We start from the raw sequence: 11,469 nt of genomic DNA, 5'->3' as shown, positions 1-11,469 counted from the left end.
TCTGTCAAGACCTCTGACAAGATCAAGATTGGAAAATGCAAAAAGACAAAGAGAAAAGCTAGTGGAAACAAAGAAGAGGCCTTAGACTGGCGTTGATTCAGATTGTGGAGAAATGGAACAAGGCTAACCTATATATACTATAGGTTGATGAAGCTCCACCACTCTTGGATCGAGGACGGCCTAAATATAGCTGAGGTCGAGGAGGCGCCACATCATCATCAGGAATGTGGCTCGAGACTCAGGAATCGGGAAGTTTCTCGAGAGTCAGGAATAGGAAAGTGTCTCGAGAGTCAGGAATAGGGAAGTGTCTTGAGAGTCAGGAATGTGGTCTGCAGGTCAGGAATCCGGTGAGAGTCAGGAATGTGGCAAGAATTGGGGGATTCCTAACAGCACCCCCTCCTCAAGAATAAGTGGAACGAGGATGTGAACGAGAACGAAGAGGAGGATGAGATGAGTGGTGAGGGATGGGAGATGGAGAAAAAGAATGAGGACTGGGAAGAGAAGGATAGCGACGGTGGAAGTCTTGAACAAGGTCAGGAGAATGAAGTAGGTTGTCTGCAGGTTCCCAAGTGCGTTTCTCAGGTCCGTAACCCTTCCAGTCCACCAAATAGTAGAGTTTAGACCGTGAAATCTTGGAATCAAGGATGTCCTGAACCTTGTACTCAGACCCATCCTCGAGCTGCACTGGTGGAGGCGGAGGAATGACCCGATTTGGAATAGGACTGGGAATATAAGGCTCAAGGAGAGAGGAGTGAAAAACAGGGTGAATTTGATATGAGGAGGGAAGTGCAAGGCGATAAGTGACAGGATTAATGATGGCAGTGATAGGGAAAGGACCAAGGTGTTTGAAATCGAGTTTTGGACAGGGCCTGGTGGTGGAGATATTTCGCCTGAGGAGCCAGACTTTATCCCCGATATTGTAAGGGGGACAATCCTGACGATGGACATTGGCAAATGTTTTATGAAATTCCTGAGCACGATGGAGGTGGAAGGAGATGGAGTTGTGGATTTCCTGGAGGTTGGAGATAAATGCCTCAGAGCGGGGATTTGAACGAGAGGATTCAGATGGAGAAGGAAGTGAGAGATTGAATCGGGGATTTCGGCCAGAGTTCACAAAGAAGGGGGAAACTCGAAGAGAGGAGTGAACAGAGTTGTTATAGGAGAACTCAGCAAGGGGAAGGATATCAAACCAGTTATCCTGATGATAGTTGATGAAGCACCTCAAGAATTGTTCCAACGTCTGAATCGTTCGCTCGGGCTGCCCATCAGTTTGAGGATGATATGCCGAAGAGAGGTTGGCCTTCACTCCAAGCAGCTGCAAAAACTGTTGCCAGAAATGAGAGATGAACTGAGGCCCCCAATCCGAAACCACATCTGTAAGAATCCCATGAAGTCGGAAAATTTCCCTGAATACCAGTTTTGCCATGTCCTCGCCCGAAAACTCCTTGGTATATGGCAAGAAGTGCGCCATCTTTGTGAAGCGATCCACCACGACTAAAATGCTATTGAAGCCTCCAGAACTCGGAAGATCACTCAAGAAATCCATGGGATGGATTCCCAAGGACCTGAAGGGACCGGAAGGGAACGAAGCAAACCTGAAGGAAGGTGGCGAGGTACCTTATTCTGGGCACAAGTGTAACAGGAGGTAACAAAAGCTTTGATGTAGTCGTCCATATGAGGCCACCAAAAGTCCCGTGCAACTAGCTCATAAGTTTTCGCAATGCCGAAGTGACCAGCAGTTGGGCTATTGTGGCACGCCATCAGGACCAACCTTCGAGCATCACCTTCAGGAACGTAAAGCTGCTCCCCACGGTACAATAAGCCATCTAAGAACTCGAACTCGTCAAATCGCCGGTAGTCAGGAGTCACTGGGTGTCCAGCCTGAAGATGGGGGAAAATGTCGCTAGCAAGATCATCGGATTGAAGATCGTTTTTGATTGCATCCATCAAGGAAGAGTCCTGAGGGGCCAGGGAAATTGCCATAACTTGAAGCCGATCAGGACCGAGGATAACTTGATCCTGTTGATCGAAGGCAGGATTACCAGGCCTGAGACTGAGATAGGAGCGCCTTGAAAGAGCATCAGGAAGGCCTTGAAACTTTCCAGGTCTGTACTTGATAACAAAGTCAAACCGACTCAGGAATTGTGCCCACCTTGCTTAACGACAGCTTAAAACTCGGGAAGTGGCATAGTACTTGAGATTTTTGTGATCCGTCCAGACTGTTGTTTGATGGCTTGCCCCCTCCAAGAAACGGCGCTACTCTCCAAAGGAATCCACGATGGCAAGGAGCTCCTTGTCGTGGATTTCGTAATTGATCTCCGTAGGCTGGAATTTCTGAGAATGGAAAGCGACCGGATGAAGTTCATGATCCGCTCCGAGTTGAGACAGCACAACACGAATGGCAAAGTCGGAGGCGTCAGCCTTGATGAAGAAAGGTTGTGAGGAATCAGCATGGATCAAGTCAGGAGCAGAACTGAAGGCCGCCTTGAGTGTGTCGAAGGCCTGCTGGGCAAAAGCAGACCAAGAGAAGGGAACATCTTTGCGAGTGAGATGTGTGAGAGGAAGGACAATGTCAGAGTAGTGATCAATGAATTTGCAGTAGAAGTTGGCTAAGCCAAGGAAAACCTGAACGTCTGACATTGATTGTGGAGGCTCCCATTCGAGAATAGTCTTGACTTTGGCAGGATCCATCGTGAGACCCTCAAGAGTGACAATGTACCCAAGGAACTCCACAGACTGCTGATCAAAGGAACATTTCTCAAGCTTTGCGTATAGGCCGTGTTCTCGCAACTTCGCTAGCACCTTGCGAACATGTTCGTCATGCTCCTCCTGAGTTTTTGAGTAGATGAGGATGTCATCGAGATAAACGATCACCATCTGATCAAGAAACTCCCGAAAGACGTCGTTTGCCATGTGTTGGAAAACTGCTGGAGCATTTGTCAAGCCAAATGGCATGACAGTGTACTCGAAGTGGCCATAGCGGGTTCGGAACACAGTCTTCCATTCATCACCAGGCCGGATCCGGATCAGGTTGTATGCTCCACGGAGGTCGATCTTGGTGAAGAAGCGGGCACCGCCGAGGCGTTCCAACAGGTCCGAGATCAGGGGCAGCGGATAACGGTTCCGAACAGTCACCTTGTTCAAACCTCGGTAGTCGATGACTAGCCGCAAGCTCCCATCCTTCTTCTTGACAAAAAAGACAGACGCTCCAGCCGGGGACTGCGAATGCTGAATGTAGCCCGAGGCAAGGTTCTCATCCACGTACTCTTTGAGGGCCTTAAGCTCGGACGGGGATAACCCATAGATAGGCCCCCACGGAGGTGACGCTCCTTCCTGTAAATCAATGGGACAATCATAAGGCCGATGAACAGGCAGTACACTAGCTTTTTTCTTGTCAAACACATCCCCAAAATCATGATACTTCTCAGGAAGACTGACAGGAGAAACATGCAAAGCAAAAAGAAAAAGAGGTTCTTCATGAAGGAGTTTTTTCATAGTGATTGTGGAGATAGGAGGAGGCGTATGACTAAATGGAATGATGAGATGAGGATACGGTCCAGTGTAAGATGGAAGAGAGGAAAAAGAAGAGGGTGAAAACTTTATGGAGTCAGGAACAGAACCACGATTTGAGTTTAGGGAACTTTTCCTGATTCGGACTCGATGAACAGCAGGGGAAGCCGTGGGAGAGATGAGTTGTAATTCCTTCTAACAGATCTGAGGCTGATGTAGTTGGAACCAAGGAAGACCGAGCACCACAGAGGAGGACTTGCTGCTGATGATGTTGAAGGCGATATCGGTGACGGTGGACCCGATGTGTACTCGAACGGGCAACGTTTCCCTAAGTCCAGAAGATGGAGACACAAAATGCCCGCCGATGCCTTCAACCCTCAAATCCCATATGGTAGGAGAAAGAGGAACGTGATGTCGGGCAGCAAAGTCCGTGTCCATGAAGCAGGAAGTTGCACCCGAGTCCAGTAATGCCAGAGCCTTGAGTCCTGATTGTCCGGTGAAAGAAAGGAGACATGGGACGTGGAAGTTGCGGGAATTGGTGGTGGCTTTGATGAAAGGTGGTGAGGAGCTTGATAGAGAAGAAAAGTGATTTTTATTTGGGGAGTCCAAACAGACAGCTCCTACTCTATTTAGACAGGGTCGTTTCCTGACTGCAATAGAGGTGGACTTTGAGGCAGAGTGAACTCGAGCAGTCGAGGAGGCTTCTTGGGACATACAGCTGCTTTGTGATTAGGATCAGCACAATAGAGGCAAAGATTATGAGATATTCGACGTTGCTTCTCAGCAGGACTCAACTTCCCTCTAATGAGTCGGGGAGTACCAGAAATATCCATCGGAACCGGAGCAGTAGGTTCAGGAGTATGCCCCGAAGACTCAAGCTGGGATTCCTGAGTCTGGGACGGAAAAACAGCGGCGCGGTGACTTTCCTGACGATGTTCAAAGAGACGATTGTCATATCGAACAGCTTTGTTGATGGCATCCGACAGGTCCTTGGGATCCTCCATGGTGAGCAACAAATCCTTGACACCGTTGTTGAGGCCAAAACGAAATTGGTCAATCAGGGCCCGCTCATCCCACTGAGTGTCCAAAGCAAGGAGTTGGAACTCTGCAGCATAGATCGAGGTAGGACGAGACCCCTGAGAGAGACGTCTCATCTTTGTGGTAGCAGCCCGAACCCGATCCGTCTCGCCAAAACATGCTTCGAGCTTCTCTTTGAACAATTGAAGATCCATCAGCTCTGGAACCATGACCCCTTTCATGCTCTTCTCCAGAAGAGGAGAAAACCATGACAAAGCTGCACCTTCGAGCAACGTCCCAATCGCGCCGATTTGAGACTCGGGAGTAGGGTACCGCCGATGTTGAAGTGCGAAGATCAACTCCATTTGGTTCAGGAATCCGCAAAGCTCTGAACGCTTGCCTGAAAATTTCGCCGGGAAGCTCACCTTCGGTTCAGGAACTTTGCTGGATCCTTGAGCCGAAAGTGAAGCAAGCTCTTGCTGCATGCGAAGAAGGGTTGCCTTCAACTCGGTATTCTCATACTGGATTTTTGCAAGGACTTCAGCAAAGAAATCAGGATGGCTTGGAGACTCCATTGGCAAGAAGAAAGGAAAAAGGGGGAAAAAAAGGCAAAGGTAATCAAACAATCAAAACGAGCTAAATCAAAAAATGAAAAAACACAATCTGAATCAAATTGTCAAGACCCCTGACAAGATCAAGATTGGAAAATGCAAAAAGACAAAGAGAAAAGCTAGTGGAAACAAAGAAGAGGCCTTAGACTGGCGTTGATTCAGATTGTGGAGAAATGGAACAAGGCTAACCTATATATACCATAGGTTGATGAAGCTCCACCACTCTTGGATCGAGGACGGCCTAAATATAGCTGAGGTCGAGGAGGCGCCACATCATTATCAGGAATGTGGCTCGAGACTCAGGAATCGGGAAGTTTCTCGAGAGTCAGGAATAAAAAAGTGTCTCGAGAGTCAGGAATAGGGAAGTGTCTCGAGAGTCAGGAATGTGGTCTGCAGGTCAGGAATCCGGCGAGAGTCAGGAATGTGGCAAGAATTGGGGGATTCCTGAAACCTTCTCACATAGTTAAAAGTTATTATATCAAAACTACTATTTATGCCATAGCTACTATTTAAAGCCATGGCATAAATAGTAGTTGATTGTGGAATCTCAATCAACTACTATTTATACCATGGCTTTAAATTTTATTTCAATTATGCTTATCAACTACTATATTAATGGTTATATGGAAGTTTCAAGTTTTTATAATAGTTTATAATCCCTTAATAGAAGCTCTAGATGTTCCATTTAACTTATTGTTATTACCTTTTCATCTTCTTGAAGAGAGGATGGTGTAAGATTTGTAAACACATATATATGTATTACCTTGCTTAAGTAATATGCTAATTATAGTACTTTAGCATATGGACTAGTTATAACTCCATATGAAATTATTAAATGCTTAAACTAACTTTGAAGCCATAATTTTGAACTAAAACAAGGGACTTCAAGAACCATTATAGTTCATGAAATGCCATTGTAGCAATTACTTTTAAGTTTGCTCATCAATAATCCTCTAAGACAACTATTTAAATCAATTAAATGGTAGATTAAAGGATTGTGTGAGACACAAATCCCTAAGCCCCAAAGTGGAGCTAAAAGGGTGCCACATAGTAAGAGCCGAAGTAGAAGCCAAACAAGTGTAACACATTTAGACTAAAAGTTCCGACTTGGATAGTTGAGAGTGGGAGTGGAACTCCCAACGAAAATCTTGAGGAATGAACATAAAGCAAGTACTAAGTGAGTCTCTAGAAAAGGGACATGAGAAGACCAACACATGACAAATGGAAGTATCGAGATGAAGTTTGAGATAGATCTGAAATAGACCCTAGATGGAGTCCGAGATGGACCTAAGATGGACCCGAGATGGAGTCCGAGATGGAGTCCAATATGGACCTGAGATGGAGTCCGAAATGGAGTCTAAAATGGAGTCCAAGATGGAGTTTGAGATAGACCCGCAATAGAGTCTGAGATGGAGTTCGAGAAGGACTTGAGATGGAGTCCAAGATGGACCCAAGATGGAGTCTGAGATGGACCTGAGATGGAGTCTGAGGTCAAGACTAAGACCGAGACCGAGATCGAGACTGAGACTAAGGCCGAGACTGAGACTGAGACTGAGACCGAGATTAAGTTTGAGTCCAAGTCCAAATCCGAGTTTGAGTCCGAGTCTGAGTTCGAGTCCGAGTTCGAGGGTGAAAGCCTAAAGTGTTCATCTCTCAGACCCTAGGGGGTTTAGTGAGCTCCAAAAGTATAATAGGGGGAGGACTCCAATGGAGCCAGTTTGGCCAAGAAAAACTAATGTGACCAAGGAAAGTTATACCCACATGGTGGGTGATGATTAAACCATTGAGGAGTTCAAAGCTAGAGTGAATACAAACTGACAAACAGGATAGCTTGGTGAAGTGTTCAAAAACTGGCTCTAGCTCTTTCGAAAGATCAAATGGTCGATACTCCCAATCCAAGTGCGGGTGGCACTACTTACTTGGATACTTGGTGTGGCTCATTAGAACCTCGCTCTAGCCACATGGCTAGAGCAACTAAAGGCAAAAGGTGGGGAAAGTACCTACAAGGCTTGCATAGGGCCATGGTGTTTCGAAATATCATCCCAAAGTCCTAGATTGTGGAAAGGAATAAAAGTAATCCTTTGGTATAATGACCAAAGATACTGTCATATGGTGAGGAAGTCCTAAAGGACAGTAGGATTTAGTGGTCGGGTCTTTTGGCCTTAACCCAGTGGTGGTGTGGGCAAGCACGGCTGTCGATGAAGAGAAGTTTGGTAAGGATGGAAGAAGGGGTATTAGGGAAGGGTGTTCCCCATGTCTCTAGGCATCCTAATAGTGCTAAAGTGTGGTTAAGGGATAACCACTCATGGGCAGATGGCCCAATCCTTGAGAGATAAGATTGTGATGTAGGTGGTCTTGGACTACCGATGTGACAAAGGTGAATGATCATAGCCTTAGTGTAGCAGGATGATATATCGGTGGTACCTTTGAGTGTCGGTTATGGGATTGGACACGTGGAACACTTAGACCAAGTGCAAAGGCTATGTGGCATAGATTCTATTCATAGGGTGTTGCGAATGTAACTTCGGGTATCGAAAGTTACTTGTTAACCAATCCTTACGGACACTCTTACCTTACTGCCATGATGGTAGGAGGTCGATATTGTGTAAGCGACTAATTTTTCCAATCTACTTTAATCACTTAACCACACCTCCGACCACTTGGAGGAATCTCACTCACAACCTCCATAAGTCCTATTTTGGATTTGGGTTTGGTAGCCTTGAGAATGGCATCCCTGCCACTCAACCTTTGCACTTGGTCCAAGTGCTCCACGTGTCCGATCCCATGACTGACACCCCAAGGTACCACTGACATATCAACCCATTACGCTAAGGCCATACCCATTCACCTTGGTTATATCAGTGGTCTGACACCACCTACATCCCAGTCCCGTCTCTCAAAGACTAAGCCATCCATCCATGAGTGATCATCCTAGATCCACTACTTATCATCTTTAGGATGCCGATGGATATGGGGAATAGCCTTCCCCAATATCCCCTTTCTGGTCCCCACCAAGTCCCTTTTTGCCCATGGCCGTGTTCGCCAACACTGCCACTGGATTGAGGCCCATAGGCCCGACCACTAAATCCCATGGTCTTCTGGGACTTCCTCCTCACATGACCATATCCTTGGTCTCTACACTATAGGATGGCTCCTCTTCCTTTTCACAGTCTGGGACTTTGGGACAACATTTCGGAACACCGTGGCCTTATGCGAACCTCATGGGTACTCTCCCCGCCTTCTGCCTTTGGGTGCTCTAGCCATGGGCTTAGAGTGAGGTTCCATTGAACCACACCTGGTATCCAAGTAAGTAGTGCCACCCACACTTGGACTGGGAGCATCGGCTAGTCGATCTCCTGGAGGAACTAGAGCCAACTCTTGAACACTTTACCAAGCTACCCTACTTGTCGGTCCATGTTCACTCTAGTCTTGGACTTCCCAATGGGCAGCTCATCACCCAACACAGGGTATAGCCTTCCTGGGCCAAACTAGCCTTTTCTGGCCAAATTGGCTCCACTGCAGTCCTCCCTCTCACTATACTTTTGGAGCTCACCAAACCCCCTAGGGTCTGGGAGATGAATGCTTTGGGCTTTCACCCTCTCAAACTCAAACTCGGACTCGGACTTGGACCCGGACTTGGACTCGGTCTCGACCTCGGTCTCGGCCTCGGTCTCGGTCCCGATATCGGTCTCGGTCTCGGTCTCGGTCCCGGTTTCGGTCCCGGTCTCGGTCTCAACTTCGGACTCCATCTCGGGTCCATCTCAGACTCCATCTCGAACTCCATCTCAGACTCCATCTCGAATTCCATCTCGGGTCCATCTCGGACTCCATCTCGGACTCCATCTCGGGTCCATCTCGGACTCTATCTCGGGTCCATCTCGGACTCCATCTCAGACTCCATCTCGGGTTCACCTTGTACTCCAACTCGTGTCCACCTTGGACTCCATCTCGGGTTCATCTCGGACTCCATCTCGGGTCCACCTTAGACTCCAACTCGGGTCCACCTCGGACTCCATCTCGGGTCTATCTCGGACTCCATCTCAGACTCCATCTCAGGTCCATCTCGAACTCCATCTCGGGTCCCATCTCGGACTCCATATCGGACTCTCCCATGTGTCATGTGTTGGTCCTTTTGGGTCCCTTTTTGGAGCCTTGCTTATTGCTCGCTTTGTGCTTGTTCCTCGAGCACTTTGTTGAGAGTCCCACTCCCACTCTCAACCTTTCAAGTTGGAGCTTTTAGTCCAAACGTGTTATGCTCGTTTGGCTTTCGCTTTGGCCACTACCACGTGGCACCATTTCGGCTCCACTTTGGGGCCTAGGGATTTTGTGTCTCACATATTGCTGGACCCGTTATCAGTTCCCATTTGAGCTAGTTGAGAAACTGGTCAGTGACTGTGTATTTAAATCAGATAAACATAAAGTAGGAACCTTATGTGTTTCTTGTTGAGCATACTCGGCCTGGTTTGAGAAACTCCTGTCATTAGACTTGCTAGTATCAAGAACCCCCACGTATTGAGACTAGTCTCTCAATATCGCTGAATGATAGCTTTCCATGTCTTCCAAACACCCTTGCTATCATACCCTTTGTGTTAGTCTCATTTTGGTCCCAAATGCTATTTATGGAATGTGTTCAGATTTGCTCATTTGGCATATCTACGGAATGTAAAGATTGTTTTGAACACAATGGTGTTCGTCCCTTGTCCAAATTTGCAATCTAGCGCCATTCCATATTTAGTAAGTTTCAAGCTTGTCCCAGAGACTAACTCCTGATACTAAAGGAGGCTTGGGGTGAAAACCCAAAACATGTGTTCCTTGGGGAGGGGGGGGGGGGGGGGTTCCAAATGTATAGTAGGGATAGTGGGTAAGTCAAGCATGGCTGACCAACCTGAGGCATAGTCTAGCTCCTACTTGCATGCCTATCCTTGTTCTGTGTCCGGCTTGGGTCTAAGCCCAAGTTCTTTTCCATGCTAGCTGGTGGAATACCCATGTCCTTGCATTAGGCCACTAGTATGCTGAAATAGTGCCAGACTCCATTTGGCTCCGTTTTGCGTGCTGGTCCTGGCAATGGGATACTGGTTGCTCTAGGATTGTTTTAAGTCACTCCGGGCTCTTGTCCCTTCGCTCCTTGGGCTGTATGCTCAGGAGTTGCTCTGTGGTCCGTTCCATCACTCCTTAGCTCCATGCTTGGGAGTTTGGCACCGTTCCTTCGTTCAGTGGCCCAAGGCCCTGAACCTTAAGTTCCGCACCATTGTCCTTTGGACACGTGGCATATAACACGTGGCCTGTGTCACGTGGCATAAAGAGGGTTTAGGTTCCGCTTCGTGGTGTTATCCTATGGTAAATCACCATAGGATAAAGGGTCAAAACCACGTGTGCTACATGGGGCTAGCATGTCCTAAGTCAAGAATAGGACTTATGGAGGTCGTGAGCAAAACTTCTGCAAATGGTCAAAGGCATGGTTAAATGACTAAAGTAAAATAGAAATTTAATGGCTTACAAATTGACATTTACCTTGCGAAATTTTTAACTCATCTCCAAAGCTATCTTTATAATAATCAAGATCCTTATCACAATTTAGAATCCACTCAAGCTCGTAAACATTATCCTCCCATAAACTTGATGTTCAAACATTCTCCAAAAACTAAATTGCATCATCTATAATTTACCAATCAATATCACGATCACGCTCCACATAAATAGGAGATGGCAAAACACTGAAAACATGATAAATTAAATAATCACATCCCCATAAAAGATAGAGATAATAACACACCAAAGATGGGTGTAACACTAATACAATTACACCCCACAACACCAAAAACTCAGTCCAACAGAATGACATTAACAACCTTAAGTGATATACCTCTTGACATGGTAGAAAAAGAAAATGCAATGAAGATTAGAAAAAAAAGCAAATCTAAGCACAAAGAAAGCTAGAATTCTAAATCTTGCAAAAAGCTTATATAAATATAAATTTAAAAAAGAATAAAGAAATAAAAACAAGAAACACAATCCCAAACACTAAAGTAAAGTACTGCCAAAAAGCTTTACCCTTCAGGAATAAATTACAATGCTCTTCACTTCCACAAATGTGAGTGCTCGAATAAGTATATTAATTAGGGTTTAGACTACTTTTTATATACAAGAATAAATGGACCATATTAAGTCTTAAATGGATGATCCTAGTACTATAATTATCATATTATTTAGGTAGGATAATACATGTATATACATATATATATATATTTAACAACTCTTTTAAATTATATTTAAGTTATTTTTATTATAATTTACTATAAATATAAGATATTTATTTGAATAAATAACATGT

This window comes from Selaginella moellendorffii, unplaced genomic scaffold (assembly GCF_000143415.4).
Source record: "Selaginella moellendorffii unplaced genomic scaffold, v1.0 SELMOscaffold_13, whole genome shotgun sequence".
Classification (NCBI taxonomy): domain Eukaryota; kingdom Viridiplantae; phylum Streptophyta; class Lycopodiopsida; order Selaginellales; family Selaginellaceae; genus Selaginella; species Selaginella moellendorffii.
This window is presented reverse-complemented; position numbering follows the sequence as displayed.